We start from the raw sequence: 17,922 nt of genomic DNA on the forward strand, positions 1-17,922 counted from the left end.
AGATCAACTTGGGGAAGACCCAAAGTTTTATCCTTTTACTTAAACCAGTGGTTCTCAGTTACTGAGATGGGGTGAGGGTGGGGGTGGGAGTGGAATGGGAGTGGGAGTGGGAATTGGTCAGAACAGGTTAGTGATATCAGAGACACTTGTTGAGTTTATTTAAAATATGTTAGCTATTCCATACTACTCAGTTCTGAACCAGAAGGTTCAGGATGGAGCTTGGCCATATATTTTTGTGTGTGTGAAAAAGCACCCTAAGAAATTATGATTTGCTGCCATCACAACTGTTCCCTAACCACCTATTTGAGAACTACTGGCCTAGAGTGTTCTCCTTGGCTAGCAACAGTAATTCATTGGGGCTGCTTAAGATAAAACCGGACTGCTTTAGTCAAAACCAGGCCTACCTTTGGGGACAACCAAAATTTCAGCATAATTATCGTCACAAGTTTAGGAGAGGAAAGAAATCTAAAACTGTGCATAATAATGAGAAGCATTACTTGCCAAAGTCAATCAGGACAGGAGAGCATCCACCCTCTGGGCAAAACAGTTACTCACTTCCTCTCTCTACATTATTATTTTTCTTTCCTTGGCACTAAAAGCCACAGTGTGGTTCAGTTCTGCTCTGCTAACAATCCTGAAAATGCCAAGTAGAGAATAGCAGAAAGAAAAAGAGACTTCAGCAGTTGGCTACATCTCTTGGCCTCTGGCTGAAAAAGACTGAAAGATAAAGCATCTCTTGTAGACTAGCCCCTTACCATGTTCTTATACTAGTTCTTCCTACTAGGACATAAAGCTGTAAAGACATGAACAAGTATGATTCTATCTCAACCCCAGACATGTAATTTTTTGTTCAAATCCCATTGAGATTATATCCTTTTTGTTCCCAGTGGTTTCCAGACAAGGACTCCAGCTGGACAGCTAAAGGCATGATGATCTTGACTTATCTACCTCTTCTAGCTGTGGGTACAGTATATGGTTACCTCAACAAGAAGTAAGAAAGGATGCACAACTTCAGGGTGTGGTAAACCACCCTTTGTTGTACTTATGCAAAATTCCCATGGGGCAGGAACCTATAGACAGGAAGAGGAACTGTATCAGATCCTTAGTAGTGTTCCTCCTCAGCCTTCCCCTCTGCCCCAGAGTGCTTCTCATTTGGTGGATGTTCCCCCCTTTGGGCTTACTTTTCTACCCTATACTGGTTCTTTTCCTGTTTATAATTTTAACAGTAATTATAAGCATTACCCAACTACTCTCAAAATTGGTGCTTGCTTGATAATGGTTTCAGCTGGCTGTTGATTATACTTTCAGTTGAAATTGTATAGAAACAAAAATAACATAGTCATATGAAAATGGGTCCAAGATGATGGGTGTTACCTTTTGATCTTTCTTTGGCCCATTTAGACCCCTCTTGATCATTGTGTATAATTCCTTTAGTGTGCTGCTGAATTCAATTTGCAAGTATTTGGTTGAGGATTTTTGCATCTATGTTCATTAAAGAGATCAGTCTATAAATTTCTTTTCTTGTAGTATCTTTGTCCAGCTATGGTATTAGGGTGATGTTGGCTTTATTTCTTCTCAAGTCAGTGTTACTTGTTCATGCCTTTCTAGGAAATTGCCCATTTCATCTACATTGTCTAGTTTATTAGCATATAGTTGCTCATAGTATCCTCTCATTACCACCTTTATTTCTGCAGGGTTAGTGGTTTTGGCCCCTCTTACATTTCTGATTTTATTTATTTGCGTTCTCTTCCTCCCTCCCTCCCTTCCTTCCTTCCTCAGTCTATCTACGGGTCTTTCTTCATCAGCCTAGCTAAGGGTCCATCAGTTTTATTGATTTTCTCAAAGAACCAAATTCTGGTTTTGTTGATTTTCTCTATAGTTTTCATATTCTCAGTCTCACTTATTTCTGCCTAATCTTTGTTATTTCTTTCCTTTTGTTTGCTTTGGGCCTAGTTTGCTGTTCTTTCTCTAGTTCTTCCAGGTGAACAGTTAATTCCTCAATTTCTGCTCTTCTTTTTTAATATAGGCTTTAAGGCAATAAATTTCCCTCTCAAGCAGCACCTTTGCTGCATCCCATAAATTTTACTATGTTTTATTTCATTTTCATTTGTCTTGAGATATTTACCGATTTCTCTTGTAATTTCTTCATTGACCCACTGGTTGTTTAAAAGTGTGTTGTTTGGCCTCCATATATTCATGAATTTTCTGACCCTCTGCCTATTATTGATTTCCAACTTCATTCTATTACGATCTGAGAAAATTTTGTATAATTTCAATCTTTTTAAATTTATTGAGACTTGCTTTGTGACCCAGCATATGGTCTATCCTTGAGAATGATCCAGGGGTCCTTGAGAAAAATGTGTACCCTCCTATTGAGGATTGTAGTGTTCTATAGACATCTGTTAAGTCTAGTTCATTTATTCTATTATTCAAAATCTGTTTCATATTGATCCTCTGTCTAGATGTTGTATCAATTGATGAGTGTGGGGAATTGAGGTCTCCAACTATTAATGTAGAGGTATCTACTTCTCCCTTCAGTGTTGTCAGTGTTTGCCTCATATATTTTAGAGCACTGTGTCAATAATATGAGGCCCACCTGGAGGTCTTAAGTTTCTGGAAAGTAACCCTAGTGCATGGAACTTTTGTAGAATCTCATATTACACCCTAGGTATTCTTTAGGGTTGGCAGGAATGGTTTTGGTTGGCGTTTGGCAAACTATGATAGGTAGCAATTTTTGAAGCTTGCATAAGAGTAGCCTCCAGAATAGCCTCTCAACTCTGTGTGAACTCTCTCAGCCAATGATACCTTATTTGTTACACTTCTTTTCCCCCTTTTTGTCAAGATGGCATTGTTGATCCCATAGTGCCAGCACCAAGCTCATCCCTCAGAGTCAAATCCTACATTGCCAGGGAGATTTTCACTCCCTAATGAAGTTGAACTTAAATGTATGGGAATAGATAGAAGTGAAGGCAGTTCACTAGTGGGTCTATAAGTAATATTACCATACTGAAGGTGAACATGATTGAAAGGGGTTGTATGGACACATGTCTATTAACACTACAAATATAAAAAAGTTCTTACATGAACTGCATCAGTGGTGTGAATCTTATACAAAGAGTATAAAATTTGGGGTATAGGGAGAAAACTGCTATTGCATGCTATGGGGCTGTGTTTAACAGGAAAACATCAACAGTACTACAGCAACAACAGGGGTAAATAATTGAGGGAGGGGCAAGAGTTAAGGGGAGGTTTGCATTTTCCAATGTCTTTATCTCCTCCCTCAACTCATTGATCTTATTTTTTATAGATTTTGCCTGTCTTTTTGAACATCCTGAATTAGTTGTTTCAATTCCTGTATCTCCTTTGAATATTGGTTTTTTCCTTTCACTGAGCCATATCTCCAATTTTCCTAGTATGACTTATTATTTTTTGCTGGTATCTAGGCATTTGATTTCCTTAATTAGTTTATTCTGGAGGTTGTCTTATCTCTTTTATATAGGGTTTTCTTGTTGGTTGGCTCTGTTCTCTATCTGCTCTTTGGCTGTCTGTTCAACTTATTCTGTACCTCTAGCATAGTTTGTTTAACTGATCTGAATTTTTCAGTTCTTGTTTTTCTGTTTCTTGCCCTGTCTATGTGGAGACTTTTTTTTTTTTTGAGGAGAGTCAACTCAGATATTATCTACCCCAGTCAGATTTTCCCAGATCAGACAGGCCAACATCTCTGGAGGAGAGAGTTGCCAGTATCAAGTTTCATTGAGGGTGAGACCTGGCAGGTTGTCAGACTTTCCTATGAAACCTCTAATCTCCGTGCTTTTCTTATCCTGCCCAGCATGTGGCGCTTATCAGTCTGCAGCTTCCCACAAGCATAAAGTGATGCAATGCCTTTGGTTTCAGCAGCCTCTCCCTGCCAGGGGCATAGTTGAGACCCAGGCTGATATTGTAGCAGGCTTGATTGCTTCTGTTTTTCAGTCCCTGGGGCCTGAATTCCCTCAGGGAGGGTTTCCGCGTGAGCTGGGCCCTGCCCCTATATTTTTGAGGAAGATACACCCTTTAGGGAATTGCCCCTTTCACCTACTTACTTTGTCTATCAGACATTCCTTAATTCCATGCTTGTCTGAGGCAATGCTGGAGCCTGAGAGTGCTTGCAGTTCTATCTAATAACCTGTTAAGAAGTTAAAATGGAAGAAAATAAAAAAAGAAGGAAAACCTTTTCAGATCAGGACCTTGCTCCCCATGTTTGCCATTCAAGAGCTGGTGTTGGTATGTGACTCTATGTGTCCCCAGGCTCTATATGTCCCTTTTCTTTTGTGCTGACCAATTTAAAAAGCCTCTGGTTTTTTATTTTTATTTTTTCCTATCAGCCCTGCTCCTCTCTCCTGGAGCAAATATTCCTGGTTCCTTTAGTGCTTACTCCAGCTTTATCTGAACTCAGGACCTATTTTTCAGTAATCAGAATTTGTTAGTTAATTCCACAGTTGGAGCTTGGTTGAGCTAACTTCTTTGCTACTAGAAATCTATTTCCTTTCCCCTCAGGGAACCAGCTAGAATCTGTGACTTGGGAGACTTAACAGTTCTGTATGGAATCTCAGCCATTCCATCTGTTCCAGACTGGCGTATGATGTGTGTAAGGTCATTGATGCCCCCTCCCCCCCAGCAGTTGTTCTGTATAATTCCTGGCTATTTGCTAGTAGCTCTGGAAGACGAACTAAATTCCACACCTCACTCTGCCACCATCTTGCCAGCAGAGGAGTCTTAAGGAAAATACCCTTCCTCAAAGTTATGGAAAATATTTAAAGAGCTGCATTTGCTAGGCAAGCTCTGAATCAAGAAAACACAGCTTCAAAGAGCCATAGGAGAAGCTCCTGGCATCGTTCCTTGCCCCTTCCTCATCCCTCCCAGGGCAGCATGTAATTAGCCAACACTCCCTTTGTGGGTCTCTTGCCTCCTTTCAACTGGGAAAAACCCATTTGGTATCTTTTAATTGGTAACTTTAGTTCGTTAACATTCAAAGTTATTACTGTAAAAACGTTTCTTTTTTTTTATTTTTTCATTTTTTAAATTTATTTCTTTTTTATTTATAATACATAACCACATACAAACACAAACATTCTTATCATATGATAATTCCGTTCTTGTTATATAATCAATAACTCACTGTCATCACATAGTTGTATATTTATCATGATCATTTCTTAGAACAGCTGCATGAATTCTGAAAAAAACAATAAAAAGAAAACAGAAAGAAATTCATACATACCATACCCCTTACCCCTCCCCTTCACCGATCACCAGCATTTCAATCTACTAAATTTACTTTAACATTTGTTACCCATATTATTTATTTATTTTTAATCCGTATGTTTTACTTGTTCTTCAATAAGGTAGACAAAAGGAGCATCAGAAACACTGTGACAGCCATATCATCATACAATTATTTTCAAGAAGCACATTTTCAGGCAGTCCTTCCAGCCCCTCCACGGCACCTTAACTAAACAGGTGATATCTATTTAATGCCTCAGAATAACCTCCAGTTTAGCCTGTCAACTCTGTATGGAGTGTCTCAGCCATTGACACTTTATTTTGTCTCATTTCACTCTTTCCCTTTTTGGTCAAGAAGATTTTCTGAATCCCTTGATGCTGAGTTCCAGCTCATTCTAGGATTTCTGTCCCATGTTGCCAGGAAGGTCCACACCCCTGGGAGTCAAATCCCACGTAGAGAGTGGGGGGAGGGCAGTGAGTTTGCTTGTTGTGTCGGCTGAGAGAGAGAGGCCACATCTGAGCAACAGAAGAGGTTCTCTTGGGGGTGACTCTTAGGCCTAATTTTAAGTAGGTTTAGCCTATCCTTTGTGGAATTAAGTTTCATATGAACAAACCCAAAGATTAGAGGCTTGGCCTATTGCTTTGGCTGTCCCCACTGCCTGGGAGAATATCAAGAATTCTCCACTTGGGAAAGTTGAATTTTCCCCCTTTCTCACCATTTCCCCTAGGAGACTCTGCAAATACTTCCCTATTCACTGTTCAAATTGCTCTGTGATTTATCTGGGCAGCACTCTGGACAAACCTACAAAATATGCCCTATGCAACATTCCAAGTACTATGGTGTTCGATTAAGCTGTCCACATAAGTTATATTAGGAAATGCACTAGTCAAAATATAAATTTTGTACCAAATAAACATTTTTTGCTTTTCACACATAAGTTAAAATTTAGAAATATTAATTACCATCTATTTTCAACACCCTGCATTATTGACATTCCTTTGTTCTTCCCCATGCAGAAACATTTTCAAATTTGCACATTTAGTCACTATCATTATACACTCTAGGCATTCCTAGATGATATCAACTCAGTCTTTATTGTCTGTCTTTACTTCTGATTTCATTTGTGCCCCCGCCTCCTACCTCTATCATTCTCACATTCAGCTTCATTCAGTCTTCTAACATTATTGTATTAGAGTTAGGTAGTATTGTGCTATCCATTTCTGAATTTTTACAATCAGTTCCGATGCACAATCCATATCCCTTCAATTCCAGTTACCCAATATCTACCCTATTTCTAGCTCCTATTGGTCTCTGTTACCAACTGAAATTCTCCAAGTTCATTTGCTAATATCAGTTCATATCAGTGAGACCATACAGTATTTGTCCTTTTGTTTCTGGCTAATCTAACTGAGCATAATGTCCTTAAGGTTCATCCATGTTATTACATGCTTCATGACTTCATTCTGTCTTACAGCTGCATAATATTCCATCGCCACTCATCTGTTGATGGACATTTTGGCTGTTTCCATCTCTTTGTAGTGGCAAATAATGCTGCTATAAACATTGGTGTGCAAATATCCATTTGTATTCTTGTCTTGATGTCCTCTGAGTAGATGCCTAGCAATGGTGTTGTTGGATCATATGTCAGTTCTATACTTAGCTTCCTGAGGAACTGCAACACTGCCTTTCACAGTGGTTGTACCATTTGACATTCCTACCAACAGTGGATAAGTGTGCCTTTCTCCACATCCTCTCCATCACTTGTCATTTTCTGTTTTATTGCTAATGGCCATTCATTCAGGTGGGTGTGAGATGATATCTCCTTGTGGTTTTGGTTTGCATTTCCTTAATAGCCAGGGAAGTTGAGCATTTTTTCATGTGCCTTTTGGCCATTTGTATTTCCTCTTCTGAGAGGTGTCTGTTCGTGTCTTTTGCCCATTTTGTAATTGGATTGTTTGTCTTTTTGTAGTTGAGATGGACAATTTCTTTATATATTCTGGATACTAGAACTTTATCTGATATATCATTTCAAAATATTGTCTCCTGTTATATAGGCTGTCTTTTTACTTTCTTTTTTTTTAACAGAAAAAAAAATTTTACAGGCCATACCCCTTACTGATCCCTTTCATTGATCACTAGCATTTAAAAAAATCTATTTTAACATTTGTTCCCCCTATTATTTATTTTTATTCCATATGTTCCTCTCATCTGTTGACAAGGTAGATAAAAGGAGCATCAGACACAAGGTTTCACAATCACACAGTCACATTGTGAAAGCTATATCATCATACAATCATCATCAAGATATATGGCTACTGGAACACAGCTCTACATTTTCAGGCAGTTCCCTCCAGCCTCTTCATTACATCTTGAATAACAAGGTGATGTCTACTTAATGCATAAGAATAATCTCCAGGATAACCTCTCGACTCTGTTTGGAATCTCTCAGCCATTGACACTTTGTCTCATTTCACTCTTCCCCCTTTTGGTCAAGAAGGTTTTCTCAATCCCTTGATGCTGAGTCTCAGCTCATTCTAGTTTTTTTCTCAGTCCCCTGAAGCTGAAGTCTCAACTCATTCTATGATTTCTGTCCCACATTGCCAGGAAGGTCCACACCCCTGGTAGTCATGTCCCACGTAGACAGGGGGAGGGTGGTGAGTTTGCTTGTTGTGTTGGCTGTAAAGAGAGGCCACATCTGAGCAACAAAAGAGGTTCTCTTGGTGGTGACTCTTAGGCATAGTTTTAAGTAGACTTGACCTATCCCCTGTGGGGATAAGTTTCATATGAACAAACCCCAAGACTGGGGGCTCAGCCTATAGCTTTGGTTGTCCACACTGCTTCTGTGAATATCTAAGAATTTAACTTGGGGAAATTGATTTTCCCCCGTTCTGACCATTCCCCGAAGGGGACTTTGCAAATACTTTTCCACTCACTGATCAAATTGCTCTGGGATTCATCATGGCATCACCTGGACAAACCAACAAAATCTCATGTCCTATACAAAGTTCCATGTACTTAAGGTGTTCAAGCAACTATCCACATAAGTTATATTAGGAGATGCACTAGTCAAAGTATAGATTTGTACCAAATAAACATTTTTTGCTTTAGTCTCACACATTAGTTGAAATTTTTAAATATTAAGTACCATCTATTTTCAGCACACTGCAGTAATGACATTCTTTTGTTCTTCCTCATGCAAAAACATTTTTTTTAATTTGTACATTTAGTCACTATCATTATACACTCTAGGCATTCCTAGATTACACCATCTCAATTTTTATTGTCTTTCTTTGTGATTTCATTTATGCCCCAGCCCTCCTCCCTCTATCATTCTCATATGCCGCTTCATTCAGTGTTTTAACATAATTGTATTACAGTTAGGTAATATTGTGCTGCACATTACTGAGTTTTTATATTCAGTCCTGCTGCACAATCTGTATCCCTTCAGCTCCAATTACCCAATATCTTACCCTATTTCTATCTCCTGATGGTCTCTGTTACCAACGAAATATTCCAAGTTTATTCACTAATGTCAGTTCATATCAGTGAGACCATACAGTATTTGTCCTTTTGTTTCTGGCTAATCACACTCAGCATAATGTCGTTAAGGTCCATTCATGTTGTCACGGTGTCATCTTCTCCTGGCTTCCTGTTCCATGAAGCTCCCTGGGTGGCATTTTCCTTCTTCATCTCCAAAGGCCACTGGCTTGTGGACTCTCTGCTTCTCATGGCTATGTCATTCTCTGCTCTCTCAGTATCTCCTTCATACTCCAAATGTTTCCTCTTTTACTGGAGTCCAGAAACTCATCAAGATCCACCCAAATGGATGGAGACATGTCATCACCTAATCCAGTCTCGCAACCGCTCTTGATTAAATTACATTTCCAGGGAGATGATCTGATTACAGTTTCAAACATACAGTATTGAATAGGGATTATTCTGCCTTTACAAAATGGGATTTTGATTAAAACATGGTTTTTCTAGGGTCCATATGTTCTTTCAAACCAACATAGGGTCCATCAATCTTATTGATTTTCTCTTAGAACCAGCTTCTGGTTTTGTTGATTTTCTCAATTGTTTTCATGTTCTCAATTTCATTTATTTCTGCTCCAATCTTCATTATTTCTTGCCTTTTGCTTGCTTTGGGGTTAATTTGCTGTTCTTTCTCTAGTTCTTCCAAGTGGACAGTTAATTCCTCGATTTTTGCTCTTTCTTCTTTTTTGGTATAGGCATTCAAGGCAATAAATTTCCCTCTTAGCACTGCCTTTGCTGCATCCCATAAATTTTGATATGTTGTATTTTCATTTTCATTTGCCTTGATATATTTACTGATTTCTCTTGTAATTTCTTCATTGACCCCCTGGTTGTTTAAGAGTGTGTTGTTGAACCTCCACACATTTGTTAATTTTCTGGCACTTTGCCTATTATTGATTTCCAGCTTCATTCCTTTATGATTTGAGAAAGTGTTTTATATGATTTCATTCTTTTTACATTTATTCAGACTTGCTTTGTGACTCAGCATATGGTCTATCCTTGAAAATGATCCATGAGCACTTGAGATAAAGGTGTATCCTGCTGTTGTGGGGTGTAATGTTCTATATATGTCTGTTAAGTCTAGCTCATTTATTGTATTATTCATATTCTCTGTTTCTTTATTGATCCTCTCTCTAGATGTTCTGCCCATTGATAAGAGTGGGTAATTGAAGTTTCTCTTTTCAGTGTTTTCAGTGTTTGCCTCATGTATTTTGGAGCATTCTGGCTTGGTGCATAAAAATTTATGATTTTTATGTCTTTTTGTTGAATTGTTCCTTTTATTAATACATAGTGTCCTTCTTTGTCTCTTTTAACTGTTTTATGTTTGAAGTCTAATTTGTTGGATATTAGTATAGCTACTCCTGCTCTTTTCTAATTTGTATTTGCGTGGAATATCTTTTCCCAACCTTTTACTTTCAACCTATATTTATTCTTGGGTCTAAGATGCATTTCCTGTAGACAGCATATAGACGGGTCCTGTTTTTTCATCCATTCTGCCAGTCTATGTCTTTTGATTGGGGAGTTTAATCCATTAACATTTAGCGTTATTACTGTAGGGGTAGTACTTTCTTCTACCATTTTGCCTTTTGAATTTTATATGTCATATCTAATTTTTCTTCTTTTTACCTTTACTGATAGTCTTCATTTCTATATTCTTCTCCACACTCTCTCTCTGTCTTTTCTTATCTGTCTGTAGTGCTCCCTTTAGTATTTCTTGCAGAGCCATTCTCTTTGTCACAAATTCTCTCAGTGAATTTTTGTCTGCAAATATTTTAATTTCCCTCTCATGTTTTGAAGGACAGTTTTGCTGGATATAGAATTCTTGGTTGGCTGTTTTTCTCTTTTAGTATCTTAAATATATCATCCCACTGTCTTCTTGCCTCTATGGTTTCTGCTGAGAAATCTAATCATAGTCTTATTGGGCTTCCCTTGTATGTGATAGATTGTTTTTCTCTTCCTGCTTTCAAGATTCTCTCTTCCTCTTCAACATCTGACAGTCTGATTAGTAAGTTTCTTGGAGTACATCTATTTGAATCTATTCTGTTTGGGATACGCTGTACTTCTTGAATCTGTAATTTAAAGTCTTTCATGGATGTTGGGAAATTTTCCGTTGTAATTTCCTCCATTAGTTTTTCTCTTCCTTTTCCCTTCTCTTCTCCTTCTGGGACACCCATAAACATGTATATTCATGCGCTTCATATTGTCATTCAATTCCCTGAGTCCCTGCTCATATTTTTCCATTCTTTTCCCTATATTTTCTTTTGCTTGTCAGATTTCAGATGTCCTGACCTCCACTTCACTAGTCCCATCTTCTGCCTCTTGAAATCTGACATTGTAGATTTCCATTGTTTTTCTCATCTCTTCTACTGTGCCTTTCTTTCCCATAAGTTCTGTGATTTGTTTTTTCAGACTTTCGATTTCTTCTTTTTGTTCATCCCTTGCCTTCTTTATATCCTCTCTTCAATTCATTGACTTGATATTTGATTAGGTTTTCCATTTCTGTTCGAACATTCTGAATTAATTGTTTCAACTCCTGTATCTCATTTGAATTGTTGGTTTGTTCCTTTGACCTGGGCCATTTCTTCAATTTTCCTAGTGTGATTTGTTATTTTTTGCTGGCATCTAGGCATTTAATTACCTTAATTAGTTTATTCTGGAGATTGTTTTCCCTTTTTTTTTTCTTATGATTTTCTTGCTGGATGACTTTGTTGTCTATCTGTTCTTTGACATTCATTTCAGCTTATTCTAGAACTCTAGCTTAGGTTTTGTTTAATAGATCAGAATTTTTCAGTACTTGTTCTTTTGTTTCTTGCCCTCCCTGTATGGTGCCTTTTCCCCACCCCTTAGAAGGGTCTATTTAGATATTATTGACCTCAGTTAGATTTTCCCAGACCACACTGGTCTCCTCTCAGGAGGAAATAGTCACCTGTGTCAGTTTCCCTGAGGGTGAGACCCAGCAGATTAAAAAAGTTTACTGCGAAGTCTCTGCAGTTTGCACTTTTCCTATCCTGCCCAGTATGTGGCGTTTTTCTGCCTGCAGGTCCCACCAGCATAAGGTGATGCAGTACCTTTAACATCAGCAGACTCTCCCTACTGGGGTGTGGTTTAGACAGAGAAGAGGTTGTAGGCTGGCTTTAATCACCTCACTTTTCCAGACCCTGGGAATTCCTTGAGGGAGGGATTCCACCTGAGCTGGGCCCCACCCCTCTCCTGGGGTAGGCACAGGCTCCAGGCAAGCTGTCAAACAGGCCCAATTCTGCCTATGCCTGGGGCATTGGAGCCAGAGAAGCCTTGCAGTTGTATCCAAAGAGTAATCAATCCATAGAAACACAGACATAAAAGCGAAAAGAAAAGTGCTTTTCAGAGCAGGACCCCGTTCCTCGAGTTTGCTAATCAAGAGCTTAAGTTGGTAGGTTGCTCTGTGTATCTCCAGGTCCTATGTGCCCCCTCCCAGACCTTTTCAGATCCCTAAAAACCTCAGTTTTTGTTTGTTTGTTTGTTTTTTTCTTTTTTCTTTTTCTGTCAACTCTGCCCCCTCTGCGCTGGGGCAAAACCCAGCAACCTCCACTTTTACTGGAGGTTCAGCTGAGCTGGGGGCCTATTTTTAGTAGTCAGAAATTGTTAATTAATTCCACAATTTGAGTTTTGTTGCACTCGGCCCCTGTTGCTAGTAAAGTCCCTTTCCTTTCCCCTCTGAGAAGCAGCCTGTGGGGGAGGGGCACCAGCCACTGCAGCTTGGAGAACTCATGGTTCTGGGGGTGCTGGTAGCTGGTCCAGCTGGTGCAGACCCAGGTACGCTTTGTGTCTTGTCATTGTTGTTCTATACAGTTCCTGGCTATTTACTAGCTGCTCTGGAGGACGAACTAAATTCCACACCTCACTAAGCTGCCATCTTGGCTCCTTTTTTTTTTTTTAACATAATATACAAACACAAATATTCTTACCATAGGATCATTCCATTCTTGGTATATAATCAATAACTCACAGTATCATCACATAGTTGTATATTCATCACCATGATCATTTCTTAGAACAGTTGCATCAATTCAGTAAAAGAAATTAAAAGAAAAAAGAAAAAGCTCATATACACCATACCCATTACCCCACCCTCTCATTGACTGCTTGTATTTCCATCTACCCAATATATTTTAGCCTTTGTTTCCCCTATTTTTTCACTATATCCCTTACCATTCCCTTTCATTGATTGCTAGCATTTCGATCTACTAAATTTATTTTAACATTTGTTCCCCCTGTTATTTATTTATTTTTAATCCATATGTGTTACTCATCTGTCCATATCATAAATAAAAGGAGCATCAGACAGAAGGTTTTCACAATCACACAGTCACATTTTGAAAGCTATATCATTATACAGTTATCTTCAAGAAACATGGGCACTGGAACAGAACTGCACATTTTCTGGCACTTCCCTCCAACCTTTCCAATATACCTTAACTAAAATGGTGATATTTATATAATGCATAAGAATAATCTCTCAAGTCTGTTTGAAATTTCTCAGCCATTGACACTTTATTTTGTCTCATTTTTCTCTCTTCTGCCTTTTGGTCAAGAAGGTTTTCTCAATCCCTTGATGCTCATTCTCAGATTTCTGTCCCACGTTGCCATGAAGGTTTACACCCCTGGGAGTCATGTCCTATGTAGAAGGGGGAGAGCAGTGTGTTTGCTTGTCACATTGACTGAGAGAGAGAGGCCATATCTGAGCAACAATAGAGGTTCTCTGAGGGTGACTCCCAGGCCTAATTTTAAGTAGACTTAGCCTATCCTTTGTGGGGATAAGAAAAACGTTTCTTAAATTTACCATCCTATTCTTTGGTTTTGTCAGATGTATATATTCTTCCCTCTCTCTTTTTATTCTTTAAGTTACCCTTACTAATATTCTTCAATTCTGTGCCCTCCTCCAGGCTTCTCTCTCCTGTCTTTTTTATTTTTTCAGTCAATAGGGCTCCCTTTATAATTTCTTATAAGATAGGTCTCTTGTTGGCAAATTTTCTCAACCTTTGTTTGTCTGAAAATATTTTAATCTCTCCCTCAATTTTGGAGGATTTCTTGGCTAGATAAAGCCTTCTTGGCTTGAAATCTTTCTCATTCAGGATCTTAAATACATCTTAACACTGCCTTCTCACCTCCTTGGTGCCTGTTGAATAGTACTAACTCAGTCTTATGTTGTTTCCCTTCTATATAGTGAAGTGCTTTTCTTTTACTGCTTTCAAGACTTTCTGCTTCTCTTCAGCATTTGACAGTCTAATGAGTATGTCTTGAAGTATGTCTATTTGGATTTATTCTCTTTGGAATTTATTGTGAATCACTGCATATTTATGTCTTTTGTGAGAGTTGGGAAAATTTCCCCAATATCTCATCTACTAACTTTCCTAATCCTTTACTCTTTTCCTTCTAGGACACTGATAGTTCTTTTATTTGTGCTCTTTGGGTTGTCCATCATGTCCCTGAAATCCTGTTCCATTTTTTTCCATCTTTCTTGCCATTTGTTCTGTGCTTTCAAGTTCAATCATCCTTTCTTCTAGCTCGTTTATTCTTTTTTCCATCTCTTTATATCTGCTATTGTGTGTCTCTACTGTATTTTTAATTTGATTTGCAGTATCTTTCATGTCTATGAGATCCACTGTTTTTCTATTAATTCTTTCAAATTTTTTTATGCTTCTCCAGTGTCTTCTTGATATCCTTTATGTTACTATGAACATCCTTGATTAGTTGTTCCAAGTTATGTGTCCCCTCTGGTGTTTTAATTTGATCATTTGGCTGGACCCTAATCTGCCTAAATCTTCACATGCTTAGTGATTTCCTGTTGTGTTTCACGGGCATATGTTTTCTCTTGATGAGATTATTTCATAAGTTGATTTCCTTGACTCATTGGTTTTGTATTTGCTTGGGTTTATATTGAAGGTCCCCTTTTTTACTTGGCTTGTATTAATTATTTGCTAAACCAAGGCCCAGATCTCTTGGAGGGATGCGGTTCTTCTTGAGGCTTCTCAATAAATAGCACTCTTGAGCCATGTTTTCCCTTTAGTCCTGCCTGTTCCCAGCTACAGTGTTTAGCTGAGCAAGATGGCGAAGGTTGGTTGGGGGACATGAGAAGCGGCTATTTTCAGCACCCAGTGGGGCAGCTATTCACAGTGCCCATCAGGGCTGCTACTTCTGGCAGGTGAAGAACAGCCTCTTATTCCCCTGGAAAACTAGCCCACTGTGCCGATGGTGGAGGTTACCAGCCACCACAGCTTGGGAAACTCACAGTTCTTAGCAGGTTCTCACCTGTTCCACTGTTCCTGAGCAATTCACAGTGTACAGCCAGTCACTGATGTCCCCCAGACAGTTGCTCCACGCAGTTACTGGCCATTCAGCAAACACCCTGGAGGTCAGATCAGATTCCACTCCTCATCATGCTGCCATCTTGCCACCCCAAGGGAACCTTTTTTAAGAAGGAGGGGGAGGAAAGTGAGGGAGGGGAATAGAGATGGGGAAGGAGGAGAAGAAAAGAACAAAGGAAAAAAAAAAAAACAGAGTCTTTTAAAAATGCCAGATGGTGGAGCTGGTATTTGCACATCCAGGAAATGTACAAATCCCTTCACAAAAGCATCTGTCTTGAGATTTTGTATTCCTTGGTATAAAATGGTTTGGTACCAAAAGTCTGTTGCCACATTTGTTAGTTTTTATATCTAAAGTGGATGCTGTATGAATGTTCTACAATATCATCTGTATATGGTGACGGAATTATGAACACTTAATCCAGTGAGTAGCTTTGTTATCATAAAAGTTGATAAATAGAAAGTTTGAAGTAGAGAAGCTTTTATATATATGTGTGTATACACACACACACACACACACACACACACACACACGTATCTTTGGACCCAGAGATCCTTCCTAGGTCACACATTCTCATAAGAGGAGGCATATAGATAGTTAAAAGAGATTTGGTAAGCTACTGTGTTTTACCATGCTTTAAATTCAGATCAAAAGGCAATGAACTCTTATCTCCTTCTCCTATATTCTTTACCCCACCACTAGCAACAATTTTTTCTCCTGTCTTTTTTTTTTTTCATTTTTTGTCATTAAAAAACTAAAGTCTACTATGCGGGTCATGACATCCAGGGGTGAAAGTCTCCCTGGCGACATGGAAGATGACTCCCAGGGATGAATCCAGACCTGGCACCATGGGATCAACAGTTCCATCCTGACCAAAAGAGGAAAAAGAAGTGTAATTAATAAAGTATCAGTGGCAGAGAGTTCAGATAGAATCGAGAGGCTACTCTGGAGGTTGTCTTTATGCAAGCTTCAGGTATACCTTGCTGCCTGTCATAACCTGCCAACCTCCAACCAGGACTATTCCAGGCAATCCTAAAGAACACCTAGGGCAATTTATAAGATTCCACAAGGGTTCCATGCACTAGAGTAACTTTCCGGAAACCGACAACCTCCAGATGGGTCCCTGGTCCAGATAAGTCCTGAAACCTAGCCCAGCCTCTCCAGAACATCAGATAGTTTCAGCTCCTTACCCCATATTAGTGACAGACCCTTCCGATATCAAAAATTTAGAATTGCCATAACCCAAATACCCTAGAGAGAGGAATGGAAAGATCAAAGGTGATGGTGGAGTTATGCAGATAAGATAGGATTTAACAAATGAATATGAATGCTGAATCATTTAATTGGTATCTTTTAATCTCCAGTATTTTAGAGCAGCTAGACGTAAAAGCCTAAAATTGTGGAATTGCAACCCATGTCAAACTCTGAAATATGTTCTACAACTAATTGTGGTGCTGTGCTTTGAAATGTATAGCTTTTTTGTATATATGTTATTTTTCACAAAAAAAGAAGGAAAAAAGTCGATTGTGATGATAAAAAAAGTATTATAAACCCACCAGCCTCCTCTATTCTGGAGCAGCTAGAAGGAAAAATATGAGAGGATCTATATGGTAGCCTATGACAAACTCTGGGGTCTGTCCTGTAATCACGTGTTGAAGAGTACTTTGAAAACTTGCTTTTTTATTTCTTTTCTTTGTATATATGTTATACTATACAATAAAAAAAGTTAAGAAAAAAAAAAACTAAAGTCTATGTCATCTTTGCCAGGATAATTGATTAAGCAAGCACTGGTCTGATTTCATAGATTTAAATCATCTGTAAGTTGGTTGCCTCTATGGCTGATTACATCTACAATCAACTGATGAGATTGCCTTCAATAATGAAAGAAGTCTCATCCAGTCACTTGAAGACCTTAAAAGGAGACGTGATAATTTTAGCAGTCAGAAGAGAGAATTTTCATCTCTATTCCAGCCAGCCACCTTCACCTGAGGAAGTCATCAAAAACCTTCATCAGAGTTCCCAGTTTGCAGCCTGTTGGCTCATGTTTCCCTAGAGAATCCTGACTAATACAGCTTTCTTTATTGTTGAAAATTTAGGAAGAAATTATAAATCACAAATTAGGAAAACATCATCCAGTGTATTAGTCAAGGTTCTCTAGGGAAACATGAGCCAACAGGACATATCTGTAAATGTGAGATTTCTAAAGGTCTCTCACACAACCGTGTTAATAGAAGAATCCAAAATCTGTAGGGCAGGTTATGAAGCTTGCAAGTTCCATGAAGGATCTTGATGAACTCCATAGGAGAGGCTTGCTGGCTGAAAATGCAGTGAAAATTCTCTTCTTCCTTAAAAGCCTTCAACTGACTAAATCAAAGCCATTGGATTAGATATTCTTGTTTGCAGGAGACACGCCTTTAGTTGATCATAGATGTAATCAGCCACAGCTGCAATCAACTGACTGATGACTTAATAAACCAACCTTCTGACTTATCAACCAGCCACAAAATATTCTTACAGCAATGTTTAAGCCAGTGCTTGTCTGATTGATTTAGTCAAGTTACATCCTGTTTTTTATGGTTTAAAAAAAAAACTCTGAAATTTTCCAGCTCATCATTATCATCATTAAAATATCTCACAGAAAAAAAGAAACACATTATGTATTTCATAATAACTATGCAGCTTTGGACTTTTGCAGTTTTGTCCCCTACTTTTCCTCTTTCTATCCCCTTCCTGGCTTTTGCGTACTTTGACATTTGTTTTTTACTTCTGGCCTCTGTGTATGGACC

The 17,922-nt window shown here is 38.6% G+C and overlaps 1 protein-coding gene across 2 annotated transcripts in view; it reads left to right on the forward strand.

Annotated features, from left to right (window-relative positions):
* The window catches only part of ZNF609 (zinc finger protein 609), a 403,867-nt gene that overhangs the window by 311,129 nt on the left and 74,816 nt on the right, over window positions 1-17,922 (forward strand). The window lies entirely within an intron of this gene.

The sequence above is a fragment of the Tamandua tetradactyla genome, chromosome 14 (genome assembly GCF_023851605.1).
Source record: "Tamandua tetradactyla isolate mTamTet1 chromosome 14, mTamTet1.pri, whole genome shotgun sequence".
NCBI classification, from domain to species: domain Eukaryota; kingdom Metazoa; phylum Chordata; class Mammalia; order Pilosa; family Myrmecophagidae; genus Tamandua; species Tamandua tetradactyla.